Source organism: Salvelinus sp. IW2-2015, linkage group LG30 (assembly GCF_002910315.2).
Source record: "Salvelinus sp. IW2-2015 linkage group LG30, ASM291031v2, whole genome shotgun sequence".
NCBI classification, from domain to species: domain Eukaryota; kingdom Metazoa; phylum Chordata; class Actinopteri; order Salmoniformes; family Salmonidae; genus Salvelinus; species Salvelinus sp. IW2-2015.
Genome location: NC_036869.1, coordinates 1515994 through 1530806, shown reverse-complemented (window position 1 = coordinate 1530806; position 14813 = coordinate 1515994). Strand labels below are relative to the sequence as shown.

The window sequence follows — 14813 nt, the reverse complement described above, 5'->3', positions numbered from 1 at the left end:
TTTGTGAATATATGGATTATAACTGCCGACCCTGACATATTTATGCTTTTTGAAACCTGGCTCAAAAAATAGATTACAGACAAAAATATTGGCATAAATGGTTACAATGTTTTTTGTGCAGATGGTCAATCTAAGGGGGTGGTGTTGCTATATACTTAAAAGACACATTTTCGGTTCTATGTATATTTGTCTTTGAACCTAAACCTCATCTTTAAATATTGTTGTATCTTGTTGTTATAGACCTCAATCTGCTAATGCTGGATCCCTGGGTTGTATTTTCGAATTGTTATCACAGCATGTCAACTCTGAGATTGTCCTGAAGGGGGATCTGAATCAGGATTGGTTAACATCTAGCTCTGATCAACTCAAARTTATATTCAATACCTATAATCTCACTCAGATTGTCAACAGTGTAATGAGGTTGAATATAAAGTATCTTCTGAAATCCTCTTTGATTGATTCGATCTTAACCAATAGTCCTCATTCTGGTATTTTTGCAAATTACATAAGTGATCACTGTGCTATTTCCTGTGTAAGATATGGTAAAATTCCTAAGCGATCTCCACGTGTCATTAAGAAAAGAAACGGGAAGCAGTTTGATATTAAAGGTTTTTTACATTATGTATTTAGCATAAAATGGAATAGAATTGAATTAATCCCTGATGTTGAATTAGCCTTTTCTTACAGAGAGAGAACCCTTGGTTTACTGATGAACTTACTAAAATCATAAAGGAACTAAATGCTATGTGGGCCAAAGCAAGAGGGTCTGGTTCGGCGGATGATTGGATGGCTTTTAAATCTGGGTGTGGATATGACCCGAAAACTGAAAGCAGACCACTACCTTAAATCTACTTTGGATCATTTAAATAATCCCTCCAAATTGCTTTGGAGTGCAAAAAAAGATGCGCAGCTTCCCAAACAATTGTTGGTAGACACACAGATTGTAGCTGAGAGAACCTCTATTCTGAAAGCCTGAAATCATCATTTTCTAGATGCAGGCAGTTTATTTGAAAAGGTTAAAGGTATAAATGAGCCCCCTGTGAATTTACCTGAATTTATCCGTTGCCAGGTTCTCCTTCTCATCCTTCTCTGTTTCAGAAGTGTGCAAAGCCCTGAAAGAAATTGATAGAAAGGAAATCCGCTGGCCCTGATGAACTAGTCCTCCGTCTCCTACACCTAGCTGCAGACATCATTGCTTCCCCTTAACATGTATTTTTAACCTCACACTTGAATTTAAGGAGATCCCTYAAGTTATGGAAATCTGCTTTTGTACTGCCTCTCCTGGAAGGTGGAGATCCTTCGCTACTTGACAACTATCGACCCATATCAAAATTGTCTGTACTGTCTAAGGTACTAGAGTCCTTAGTTAGTAGGCAGCTAAAGGTCTACCTCCAAGAAACAACATCTTAAATGGAATGCAATCAGGTTTTAGGTCTGGCTACGGCACTGTTTCAGCAACATTGAAGGTTTTAAATGACATCCACTGTGCTCTTGACAAMAAGTTATATTGTGTGTCTGTCTTTATTGATTTGTCGAAGGCATTTGACACCGTGGACCATGCTGTGTTGGTGCAAAGGTTAAAATGTTGTGGAATTGTTGGTCATGCTCTAGATTGGTTTATAAATTACCTTTCAAATCGTACACAATGTGTAATAGTAGATGGTTGTAAATCTGAGTCCATAGAGTTGTGCTCAGGTGTTCCGCAAGGATCTATTTTGGGCCCACTGTTGTTCATTTTGTATATCAACAACATTGGGGATCTTATTAAAACAGCGGAGGTTCATTTTTATGCAGATGATACTYTTCTTTATTCAAGTGGTAGCAGTTTATCTTTATCTTTTGAAAATGCCCAAAGAGCATTTAACATCATACAACAGAATCTGTATTATTTGAAGCTGGTTCTGAATTCAGGTAAAACAAAATGCATGGTATTTTCAAATGCCAGGCATGTTACTAATCATGTCATTGCTATATTGGATGGACATACTATAGAGCAAGTCAAAGTGTACAAATATTTGGGAGTTTGGGTGGATGACAAGCTGAGCTTCACTGTTCATATGGAGAGCTCAGGCTGAGAATAGGTTTTTATTACCGGCCTAAGGCTTGTTTTTCTCTGGAGGCCAGGAAGGAGCTGGTACGATGTACATTACTGGCGGCTTTAGATTTTAGTGATGTTATATATYTGCAGACCTCAACCACCACCCCGAGAGCACTTGATTCAGTATATCATGTGGCCCTCAGGTTGTGATCTCTACAGCGCCGTTGGCTGGTCGTCATTGACCTTGGATTGGCTTAAACACTGGTATACACTGATTTATAAGACCATATTGGGTAAAATGCCACTATCTCTGTTCTTTTTTAATCAGGTCAGTAAATAAATATAATTTCATTCTCATTTGCTTTTAACAGTACCAAGAATTAGAACAGGTCATGGTAGAAATAGTTTTAGTTACTCAACGCCGTGGTCCTGGAATTCTCTCCTGAACATTTTAAAATTGTATGATCTAGTCACGTTGGTGGAGTTTTAACACTTGGTTGATGTAAATATCATAGAACAGTATAATTGTCTTTAGGACAGCTGTTTTTAGTCATGACATTTGTGTTTCTTTACGTAATATGTAATTGTTGTACTGTATGTGTGTTTATAGTTTTGTTCAATGTTGTGTATGTAAGTTGTTTTGTTTTATCGCAACGAGAAAAACCTTTATAAATAAAGGTTAAATCAAATAAAAACTATATTTGTGTGTGTGTACGTGTGGTTGTGCAGAGACAGTCTGTGAGCCTGTGCCAGCCTTGTTGTATTGTTCCAAACAGCAGGACTGAAACATTGGCCTTGCGTCAAGTTTTCCTCTTTTCTTCTCCCTTCAATTTCTGTCGTTACCTTTGCCAGAGAGCAGTGTGTGTCCTTGTTTGTCAGTAGGAGACAAAGAGAACGGTAGCTCAGTAAGAACAGGTAGTCCTTCCAAATGTGGACATGACTCAGTGAGCGTTCCAGATTGTTTATCCCAGTTGGGTTTCTAATGAGAAAGTCACAGGGAGTTCAGGGTTTATAAGGCACCGGTTCAAAGTGGCCCAACACCACAGCTGCACTCTGATTTTTGGGTGTGTTCTTCTCAGGGGGAAATGGGAAACTGTGCTCGGGAAAAGGAAAGAAATTAGGAAATTGAATTAGCTTTTGAGTTTGTTTTTTCCTAGTGGTGTATTAATTTCAGTTTAGTGCAAGAAGGTAATTATATGGTTGAGCTCTCTTTGCTATCAGTCAAGCATAGAAACTCTTTGCCTGATGTACAAGGTTGGAGTCTAAATTGGTAACCTTCAAACTACAGCTATGCTTTATGGGCCCTATTCAGACTTGAGATAAGTAGACTTAACATGGAGTACATGTTGAGTCTCCTTATCTCAAGTCTGAATTAGGCCCTACCTGACTAGGATTAATGGTCAAGTTGATTCTATCTGTTTTTCAACAATATTGAGGCATGACACTGCCTTTGGTTGGTCCTTTTATTACCATCTGCAAAGCTATAGATTGGTTTGGCTGTAAAAAGTGTGTGTATCTGTGTGTCAAGTTAATCTATAATCTGTTTTTCATCTTGTGTATCCAGTCCATTGATAATGTTTTTTCCCCTGTGTATCCTGCAGCCATCCTGGAGGTCCATGAGGACTTCTTCGTCTATAAGAGTGGAATCTACAAACACACAGACGTCAGCTTCACCAAACCACCACACTACCGCAAACACAACACACACTCCGTCAGAATCACAGGGTAAGGCTGTCAATCATCTCCCATCTGATAGAGCTTTGTAATGTCTTTTATCCATTGTACAGTATGTTAGAGGCAGCACTTATAGGAAAATAAATGTATCTCATGGATTCAGTGTTAACCTTTCTAAATTCTGGAATAAATCAATGCATTCATATTTTATTATATTTTAACATTTTTAGATGATCAATATCTAAGTCTAGTATTTGTTTACATATACCAAATGATCAAATAAAAAAACATCAACCCGTAAACATTCCCAGACCTGCATACTACCACAGGTGTGTTGTGTTCAGTGTGAGTAAGAGATTCCCTGTCTGGCGGTCTGGCGGTCGCTCTGAGACTCTGAGACACACCTTGGCTCCAGTCCTCTGTCACGCAGACAGACCGCGGAGACCACAAAAATGTAGCCTGGCAGACACTACACACCTGGATTGCCTAGCTACCCACCCCTCTCCTGCCCTATCTCCCCACCCCCAATCCTTCTATTTCCTCACCCCCACCCTAATTCTTCTGGCTCCCCACCCCCAATCCTTTTATCTCCCCACCCCCACCCCAACTCTTCTGTCTCCCTAGAAGGAGAATGAAGTTGTCCCTAGACGCTGATGAAAGGTCAGTTTAGATGTTTAGAGGTCAATAGATGTGAGGGTAGGTTTTGGGGAAGGTAAGCTGATCTTAGATCTGTGCCAAAGGGCAATTTCTATGAGGAGCGCCCACTTCCTCACAGACATTGTTCTCTCCATCTTCATTCATCACTTTTCCCTCTTCCCAGCTCCTGCTGCTTCGCCCCCATCTCTGACTCCCAACCGATCTGACTCCCAACCGCCAACCCCCTTCCCTCTCTGACTCCCAACCCCCAACACCCCATCTCTCTCTGACTCCCAACACCCCATCTCTCTCTGGCACCCAACCCCCAACACTCCTTCCCTCTGACACCCAACCCCCAACACCCCATCCCTCTCTACCCCTCAACCCCCAACACCCCATCCCTCTCTACCCCTCAACCCCCAACACCCCATCCCTCTCTAAATCCCAACCCTCAACCCCCAACACCCCATCCCTCTCTCTCCCAACCCTCAACACCCAACACCCCATCCTTCTCTAACTCCCAACCCTCAACCCCCAACACCCCATCCCTCTCTCTCCCAACCCTCAACACCCCATCCCTCTCTAAATCCCAACCCCCTACACCCTGTCCCGGCCAAATACTCTATTGTTTAGTCTACTCTGAGCCATCAGGTATTCGTTGAGTACTGTCTGACTGGGCTGTCTATTCTAGACATGAAAACATGTGTGACTAGGATTAGGAATGCTAAGGTTTATGAACACACCTTCCCCTTGTAAAGGCAGCAGGTAGCCTAGCGGTTAGAGCATTGGGCCAGTATCCCGGAAGGTCAGTGGTTTGAATACCTGAGCCTACAAAGTGAAAAATCTGTCAATGTGCCCTTGAGCAAGGCACTTAACCCTATTTATAATGCTAAAGCCACATAWTAAAAACTGGAGTTGGAGGGTTTGCTGTCGTTGGCTTGAACAACTCTAAGCAGAGCTGCTGAGWGCTGTTATTGAGGCAGTTTATCTGATCGACCATTGATTAAGAGAAACAGAGCAATGAGGGATCCACTTCCGGCCCTGTTCTTCTGGTTCCGTTTGGGTCTCATATGATAATGTGTGTGTTTGTCTGTGAGTATAAGGTCAAAGWGGAATTATGTTTTAGACATTTTTACWAATTAATAAAAAATGAAAAGCTGAAATGTCAAATGAGTCAATAAGTATTTAACCCCTTTGTTATGGGAAGTCTAAATAAGTTCAGGAGTAAAAATGTACTTAACAAGTCACATAATAAGTTACATGGACTCACTCTGTGTGCAATAATAGTGTTTAACATGATTTTTTAATGGCTTCCTCATCTCTGTACCCCACACTTACCTGTAAGGTCCCTCAGTRGAGCAGTGAATTTCAAACACATATTCAACCACAAACCCCAGGGAGGTTTTCCAATMCTTCTCAAAGAAGGGAACCTTGAATATCCCTTTGAGCATGATTAAGTTATTAATTACACTTTGGGTGGTGTATCAATAGACCCAGTCACTACAAAGATAGAGGCATCCTTCCAAACTTAGTTGGCGGAGTGGAAGGAAACCGCTCAGGGATTTCACCGAGGCGAATCGTGACTTTTAAACAGTTAGAGTTTAATGGCTGTGATAAGAGAAAACTGAGGATGGATCAACAACATTGTAGTTACTCCACAAGACTAACCTAAATGACAGAGTAAAAAGAAGGAAGCCTTTACAGAATAAAAATATTCCAAAACATGCATCCTGTTTGCAATAAGGCACTAAAGTAAAACTGCAAAAAATGTGGCAAAGAAATTAACTTTATGTCCTGAATACAAATACAACACAACACAACACTGAGTACCACTCAGTGGAGGCTGCATCATGTTATGGGTATGCTTGTCTTCGGGAAGGACTAGGGTGTTTTTTAGAATAAAAATAAACAGAATAGAACTAAGCACAGGCAGAATCAGTGAGGAAAACCTGGTTCAGTCTGGTTCTGTCTGCTTTCCAACAGACACAGGGAGACAAATTCACCATTCAGCAGGACAATAACCTAAAACAGAAGGCCACATATACACTGGAGTTACTTACCAGGTGTATATGGGTATGGGTAAGTGGCCTGGTTACAGTTTAAACTTAAAGCGGCTTGAAAATCTATGGAAAAACCTGAAAATGGCTATCTAGTAATGATTTGACAGAGCTTGAAGAATTTTTAAAATAATAACGTGCACATATTGTACAATCGAGGTGTACAAAGCTCTTAGTGACTTACCCATTCTAACATGTATTGACTGAGGGATGTGAATACTTATGTAAATTATTTTCAATACATTTGAAAAAGATTCAAAAAACATGTTTTCACTTTCTCATTAATTGTTAATGGTGGGTTGTAAATGTATAATTATTTCATTAATTACTGGGATTTATTTGGCCAAGTGCAACTGTGCTCTCGGTTCAGTGCGCTCTCTGCTTAGCAGCGGTCTCTGCTCAGTTTGGCAGCTGCGCTAGTGGCAGAGGTAAAAGGTAGAGGGAGATGCCCGTGTGCTTTGCGGTTTACCGGATCTTTTTTCTGAAGTTTTGTTGATGATCACTCCACGACCCACACGCTGCAGCGCTGTCGTTCAAGGCACTGCCTAGTTAGTCCCACTCGACATCATGAAATGGATTCATGCTAGCCACAAATTCTGACTGAGCTCAATCTTTCATACAAACTTTGAGAAATAACGAGGGGCGCCCACAATGTGTTTTGTGTGGGGAAGTGCTTAGTAATGAGTCTCTCAAAACGAACAAATTAATAAAACGACACGTCCTGACCAAACATCCAGGCACAACATGACGGTAAACCCAGGGAGTTCTTTCAGAACAGGGCAGAATGCTTCAGGAAACTGCTTCGAAAGTGGAAAAGTAAGTCAACTAGAAGGCATTGTTGTCATTTTCTAACAGGTGATGAAATGCAGAAATAAAGGAGTACTATCTCTCACAGTAGTAGATGTGAAAGAGAAACTCAAACAATCCCCTGGCCTTGTAACGTTACACAGCTAATAGCTAACGTTAGCCAAAGCAAGTTAACTAGCTACTGATAGTGCAACTCTAAGAAACAGTACAGATGAATATGAAAAATGATCAGGCCTACTGTACATTTTACTGTAGAAATTATTGTTAAAAACAAGTCTAGGTTGGAACTGTTGCTGTTAAAATACAATTAATAATTTTTATTCTGAACTGGAATAAACTGATTGAAGCAAGATGCTTTTTGAGGCAAACACTCACACAGTTCTGGGTTGCTCATCTGCAGCAGGAAGCAGTCTCCTGCCTGACTGAGAAAGCAGTAGATGTTCTGGCACCACATACCTATGCATGCTTGTTGTAAACTTCAACCAGCCACACACCTCTCATTAGGACTGTGTGTGTGTGTGTTTTCTGGTCTACATCTGTGTGGTGTGATGTTTATTTTAACKYCAACAGTTTCAACCTAGACTTTCTATCAACAATCATTTCTACAGTAAGATGTACAGTAAGATGTACAGTAGGCCTGAATTCATCTGTACTGTTACTTAGCGTTGCACAATCAAAAAGCCTGTGTGTGTGTGTTCTGTTATACATCTGTGTGATGTGATCAATCAGTTTATTCCAGTTCAGAATGAAATTATTTATTCTATTTTAACAGCAACAGTTCCAACTTAGACAGGTATGTAAGAGTGTTTGTAATGGGGAAAAATAAACATGAAAATATATTTATGGATATTTCATTATTTGTTTTTGTCTATATTGCATTTTTTTTTGGGCATAAAGGCAATGAAATGTACCGATATTTACGTATAGTTGCATTTTTTCCTAAGCTTGGGTCCCAGGAAAACACAGAATTTCTAATTTGGGTCCCAGGCTGAAAAGGTTTAAGAACCCCTGGTCTAGGGTCTTGGTATATCGATGCCAATAGCATAAGGCTGAGTCCCAAATAGTACCATATCCCCTTTATAGGGTTTGGCGCAAAAGTAGTGCACTATATAGGGAATACAGTGCCATTTGGGATGCACATTGAATCTGGTCTGTCCWGGCATACTGCTGGTGTCTGGTCTGTCCTGGCATACTGCTGGTGTCTGGTCTGTCCTGGCACACTGCTGGTGTCTGGTCTGTCCTGGCACACTGCTGCGTCCGGTATGTCCTGGCACACTGCTGGCGTCTGGTCTGTCTGGCACCTGCTGGCGTCTGGTCTGTTGCTGGTACGTTGCTGGCGTTGGTCTGTCTGGCACGTTGCTGGTGTCTCTGGTCTGTCCTGGCACGTTGCTGGTGTCTGGTCTGTCCTGGCACGTTGCTGGTGTCTGGTCTGTCCTGGCACGTTGCTGGTGTCTGGTCTGAGCAGCATGCTCCACTGATGATGATGACGGTTGAAGCTTGTCTCCCCCCTCCTCCGCTGACACTGCGGTTCTTTCGCTGGTTTGGGCTGCGAACGTGAGGCTCGGGGGGCACCGAGGGTATGGATTTAGGGATGGGCTGGGGGAAAGAAAGGAGGGCCAGGGTGCGTAGAGCCTGACCATCACACCAATCACTGTTTTTACAGCCGAAATCCCGCTGCAGTGCATTCTATTAAGCCAAGGGCCTGGGAAAGTTTGTGTTTAGTGCATAGAGGTCCACTCTGGTGGAAAAGGCATTGTCTGGGGCGTTGATCCCAACTGTACGGGACAGAGAGAGGATCAGGCCCATGGAGGAGGTCAGGGGTAGGGGAGGGGAGGGCTGGTATGTCCCTCATTGTCCTGGAGGAGCAATGCTAACTGAGGGAGATAAGGGCTCCGTTGTGGTCCGTTTCTGTCTGACTCTCTGGCTTTGCCTGTATACACACACACACACACACATAAGCACCCACACCCACAAGTAGGCGCATGCACGTGCACACACACACACACACACACACAGCCCCAAATCTTTGACCCTCAGTGTGTACAGGTGTTTGTATTTGCCTATTCAGAGCATGATGACCCTTGAACTCTTGTCCGAACCAGACTCGACTAATAAAGAAACTTGCTGATTGAAGGTTGGCAGTATTCGCCAATGTTTTGGAAACGACTGAAAATYTCACATCTCTTTCCCAGCATTCCTTTTCTTTTATAAAAGGACAAAGTCGCCCTTGGAGGCTCCTAGAGGCCCTCGGGCATGGTGTTCACAAAACAGGATGGGAATAGAACTGGAGTGAGGAAGGGGGGAGGGAAGGTCGGTCTGAGACGCTGGGCRGCCTCCAACTGGGGGTAACTAACAGATAGGACCAGAAGCTAAGGATGATGGGAATGTATGGGCCTTTGACTTCTTGAGATCAAAGCATGCTGGTTAGGGAAGGAGTGAGAGAGACAGGGAGAGAGTAAGAGATTCCTCTGCAGGGGTAAGGTTTATTTATGAGAGCCTCGCTCGACCTTCAGCAATGTTGTTGTCTGTGAGATGACCGGAGTCGGGCGGTGACCACTTCCTCCCTGGCCGTCCCTCTCCTTCCTGTTTCCTGTGCTGCGAGGGGGAAGTGGCAGAGGGGGGAATTCCATGTGCTGCTGAGGAATCTGAATGATGTGGGATGCAGGGGAGACGTGTGTGTACGTGTGCATGTGTGTGGGTAATATAACTTCTCTGGTGTTTCTTAGCCATGGTCATAAATAACCTCTTGTTTTCAGGATACTATTTAAGAGATGAAAATTGTTTTGTACCCAGTACATCAYCTCTACTTAGCTCTTCCTAGAATTCACCGTCAGTTGTGTCAAAACACTCTCAGGTTTAACATTCCTATGGGGTGGGATATATTTAAAAAGCTATTTGTAAAAATACACAACATTTTAACTATATATGTAAAAAAAAATAAAAAAAAATGGCATGATTGAAAATCAGTGCATGGGTCGTTCCATGAAATGAGTGCCTTTTGCGTCCCCTTCATATTTAAGTAGAAATTGTGCACTTATATGACATTTTATATTAAATGAGTGCRCTTTAATATAGACCATATGGAAAATTGATATGTCCCTCTCTGCATCCCCTGTGTCTTCTACGCTCTTAGAAACAAAGTGCCATCTAGAACCTAAAAGGGTTCATTGGCTGTCCCATTTCCACAGAGGGTTCTACATTGGAACCCAAAAGGGTTCTGCCTGGAACCGAAAATAGTTRTACCTGGAACCAATGGTTCTCCTATGGAACAGCCAAAGAACCTTTTGGAACCCTTTTTTTCTTAGAGTGTAGAAAGATTTGAACCCACTTAACCCCAACATTTTACCATCATTGTGAAGCCCTACTTATTTTGATGCTTTCACAAAGTCATTTCTAAAGATTCATATTTATTTAATCTGATTAGTGACTCATTTTAAGGTTAAAAAAATAATAACCTGTCCCCTCATTTTAAGATCAYCCACTTTACGTGAATTGAACTCTCATTTTTATAAAGTGAAACTATTCCTTTCTAAATCATTTTTTCAAAAGAAACATTAAACATCTAATAGTCAAATCATATTGTAAATGCAGGTGAGCTGGTTCTACTCTTTCTGACAATTTTCTGGTGTTTTGTGGTGGAAAACTGAGCGGGTCAAACATAACACGCCAACCCTGTTACCTATAGATAGACTAGAAATGTTTTCACAATTGATTTTTTTTTTGTGAAGCTTGTATTCAATTTCCCCTCCCTGTTCACACAAGAAACTTCCATTCCCCCTGTCACAAGGGGATTTATGGCGGATTTAAGATGCATTCGTCAACACTTTTACGGTCGACCCTGTTACTTTATTTTGCACTTAAAGGGCACTTTCTATTGTCATTTTTTATTTAACCTCTTGAGATGGAAAAACTGGTTTTTAATGAAGTTAAACATGTGCTCTATATGACAAAATGTTAAAATTAGGTAAAATAAAAATACACTATTCAAAGGGCACCTATTTGGTGGAACAACCTGCATGCATATTATGAAGATCGAAGATAATATTTTTTCGTCCCCTTGTGTGTTTGTGTTCTCACATCTTCATTGTCCGATTGTTTTTAGTTCCAGTTTGTGCCCTTTAGTGGAAAACAATCATGTCCGTAATCCATCTCTGTGTGTTCTGTTCCAGGTGGGGAGAGGAGAGGAACTATGATGGGACAACAAAGAAGTTCTGGGTAAGTAAGGACTCCTATCTCATCACATATTCTCTCTCTTGTCTATTATGGATCAACTATATCTACAGTACATTCTAACCCARGCCACTCTTCCTAATAACGCTTGACTTTTCCAGATCGCTGCCAACTCGTGGGGGAAGAACTGGGGGGAGAATGGCTACTTCCGTATCGCTCGCGGTGAGAACGAGTGTGAGATCGAGGCGTTCGTGATCGGCGCGTGGGGTAGGGTCACTATGGAAGACATGCAGAGCCACCATCACCGCCGACGCAAGTAGAGGCATACACTCCAGGAACCCAGCACCCTCTTCCCCTCCCTACCCTGAGGGAGCAACTCAACTAGCCCCAGAGTGCCTACTCTTCAGCCCATCCCTCTTCCCCTCCCTACCCTGAGGGAGCAACTCAACTAGCCCCAGAGTGCCTACCCTTCATCCCATACCCTCTTCCCCTCCCTACCCTGAGGGAGCAACTCAACTAGCCCCAGAGTGCCTACCTTCTCCCATACTCCTCTTCCCCTCCTACCCTGGGGGAGCAACCCAACCGCCCCTGAGACCCTGCTCTTACTCCTTCTCCCACGCTAAACTTTGGGGGAAAACTCAACCAGTTCCCACTCTGACCTTTGGGGGAACCAGCAACAACTGCCCTAAGAACTCCAACTCTTAACCCCTTACCCCCTTGCACCCATATCCCCTTACGGGCAGCCTAGGGGTTTTGAAACCCCAACCCGCCCCAACCAACTCAAGTTGATGCACCAAAACAGCGTCCAGGCCTGCAGGCTGAGAGAGGCTCTCCATACAGCCTCCTCTGGCTTCAGGACACAGCAATAAGCACCTCAGGACTCATTATTCCAAAGACCATCCTTCCCAGACTTCTCGGCTTTCTGGCCTGCATAGACTGGCTACTCCTACTTCTGTTCTTAAGTCCTAACTTCTACTGCTATAATGATGAAAGAACTGTCTTAATCTGATTTCTCTCACTCTCCTCTTTCTCATGTGTGTCAGCAGGTCTATCCATTTGGCTGCCATGACAGGTGGCTATCATTGCTGCCTGACAGTGGCTATCCATTTGGCTGCCATGACAGGTGGCTATCCATTTGGCTGCCATGACAGGTGGCTATCCATTTGGCTGCCATGACAGGTGGCTATCTATCTCTGGTCTTGGTTAACCCTCTCGGTGTTTCTCTGTTGTTGTGTATTTTGAAAGCCAACCCCTTAGGGACAGATTGGGATGGAGAGAACCAGAGAGATAGAGGGGTAGATGATACAGGCACCAGACTGGGCAGTTCCCACAACAAGAGACGAGAGAAACTAACAATCTACTACAGTTTAGTTTAATGTTATCACTAACTCTGTCTAGCTACTTACGTCGCTGATTAATGTATTTCTATTACTGTCAGKAGATCTAGTGCAGTTGCAGTAGCCACGCATACCTTCACATGTTCCAAAAATGCAGAATCTTACACTGGAAAGGGTGTTGGGCTAGAAGCTTGGTGGTAGGTGGGGTTGAGGGTTTAGTGAGCTGTCCGTTTGACCAATAATTAATTTCCCTCATTTACCAAAAATTGCTGTTTTCTTTTTAGGTTAATTGCATTGAATGCACAGTACAGTATTGCATTTCAGCAAGCTCTGGAAGTGAAACTCAATGCCAAATTTCTCTTGAGTTTTTAGTACCACATAATCTATGTGTATAACATAATCACATAATCTATCTCTTATGGAAGAGATATCAAATCAACTTCAATCTCATGACCATGACAGCTCTTGACTGAAACTAACTGCTTGAACACAACTTTTCATTAGAAATAATATTAGTGTATCAGCCYTTTATAAATCTCCCTTATTACTATTTATACAGTATGTATAAAAGCAGAGATGAAGCATGTATAATATGTGTAGATGTGATTTGTAGCAAGCGCGGAGCTTAAAAAAACAGCCTTTGAAAAACACATTCCATTTATTAAYTCAACTGGTTGATAAAAACATATCTTTGAAAAATATGAGATTGATTGAAATAACAGTGTTGTCCTTTTGGTTTGAAGAAGGTGAAATGGTCACCACCAGATGAAGCCAGAGGAAGAGAGACACTTGACTCCCTCATTTGTTTCTGATCGGGGTAGAGCCACTCTGGTCTACTTATTGGTCCCGCCCACAGAGAGACATCTCACTGGCTCCTTTTTTCTGGTCAGGGCGGGGCCACTTTGGGCTACTTATTGGCCCGTCTCACTTTTTCTGGTTGGGTGGGTGGGACGAGCAATAGTGGACACTAAGTAGACCAGAGCCAGCTCTTCCCTCGCTCACTTGAGCATGCCAGACATTATGGAGAAGCTGTGAGCTCACACAGYAAAGCATATTCACGCAAGAGAGGGAACCGTGACAATTCTTTTTCAATGGTAAACAGCCTGAGGAAACCATCTTAGTTATCCACTATCTTTGATGATGCTTCAACGTGACAACCTTATGGTTGTCAAATGCCTTAATGCCATCAAATGCCTTAATGAAATATATGCATTTTTTTTTTTAGGTCCTCTGGTTGAAAGGACCCATTGTGTATTATAGTCTTAATCTATTTCATTCTGTGTACAGTGATCCCTCGCCACTTCGCGGTTCACTTATCGCGGATTCGCTATTTCGCGGATTTTCATAATGCATTTTTTTTTTTTTTTTTGGTGCATTGTGCTCTGCATTCTGATTCGCTAAAAACTCACTCCCGCTTCTTGTATCAAAACATGCTACGAATTGTGCTATCATTTTGTCGTCTCGTGCAGTTATGTGTACGTACATAAAACAGCTTGGCAAATTTACATTAAGTTGGCCAAATTATCTTGTAATTTCGAACATCTCCTAAACCCATAATGTCGACGAAACGGCCTACACGTGAGTCACTGTATTTGTATACATGTAATAGTTGCTAATTGTAAAAAAAAAAAAAGTTTTCTATTTCGCGGATTTCACTTATCGCGGGTCATTTTCGGAACGTAACCCCCGCGATAAACGAGGGATTACTGTATTTACATTTTATTCATTTGGAAGACGCTCTTATCCAGAGCAACTTATAGGAGCAATTAGGGTTAGGTGCCTTGCTCAAGGGCACACCGGCAGATTTTTCATGTCGCCGTGTCGGGGATTCGAACCGGCAGCCTTTCGGGTTACTGCCCAATGCTCTTAACCACTAGGCCTCCTGTACACAGTGTTATGGTTATGCTGAAAATATTCTTATTGTTGCTGTTGTGTATTAGTTGCTTTGAGAGATGTGTTTGTCTCGCACACAAACTCCCCCCTCCCCTGACCAGTTGCTTTAAAGCAGGGGTGTCAAACCCATTCCATAAGAGGCCATACTGTCTGCTGTTTTTTTCTTTTCTTTTTTCAATAAAGACCTAGATGACCAGGTGA

The 14813-nt window shown here is 42.4% G+C and overlaps 1 long non-coding RNA gene and 1 pseudogene across 1 annotated transcript; both read left to right on the top strand.

Annotated features, from left to right (window-relative positions):
• LOC111954768 (tubulointerstitial nephritis antigen-like) overlaps positions 1 to 12153 on the top strand; it is a 57438-nt pseudogene extending 45285 nt beyond the window's left edge.
• A 25-nt stretch (positions 12154 to 12178) lies between these two features.
• On the top strand, positions 12179 to 14813 carry LOC139023302 (uncharacterized). Its single transcript, XR_011474434.1, has 2 exons — positions 12179 to 12420; positions 12479 to 14813. It is a non-coding gene; the product is annotated as an uncharacterized lncRNA (long non-coding RNA).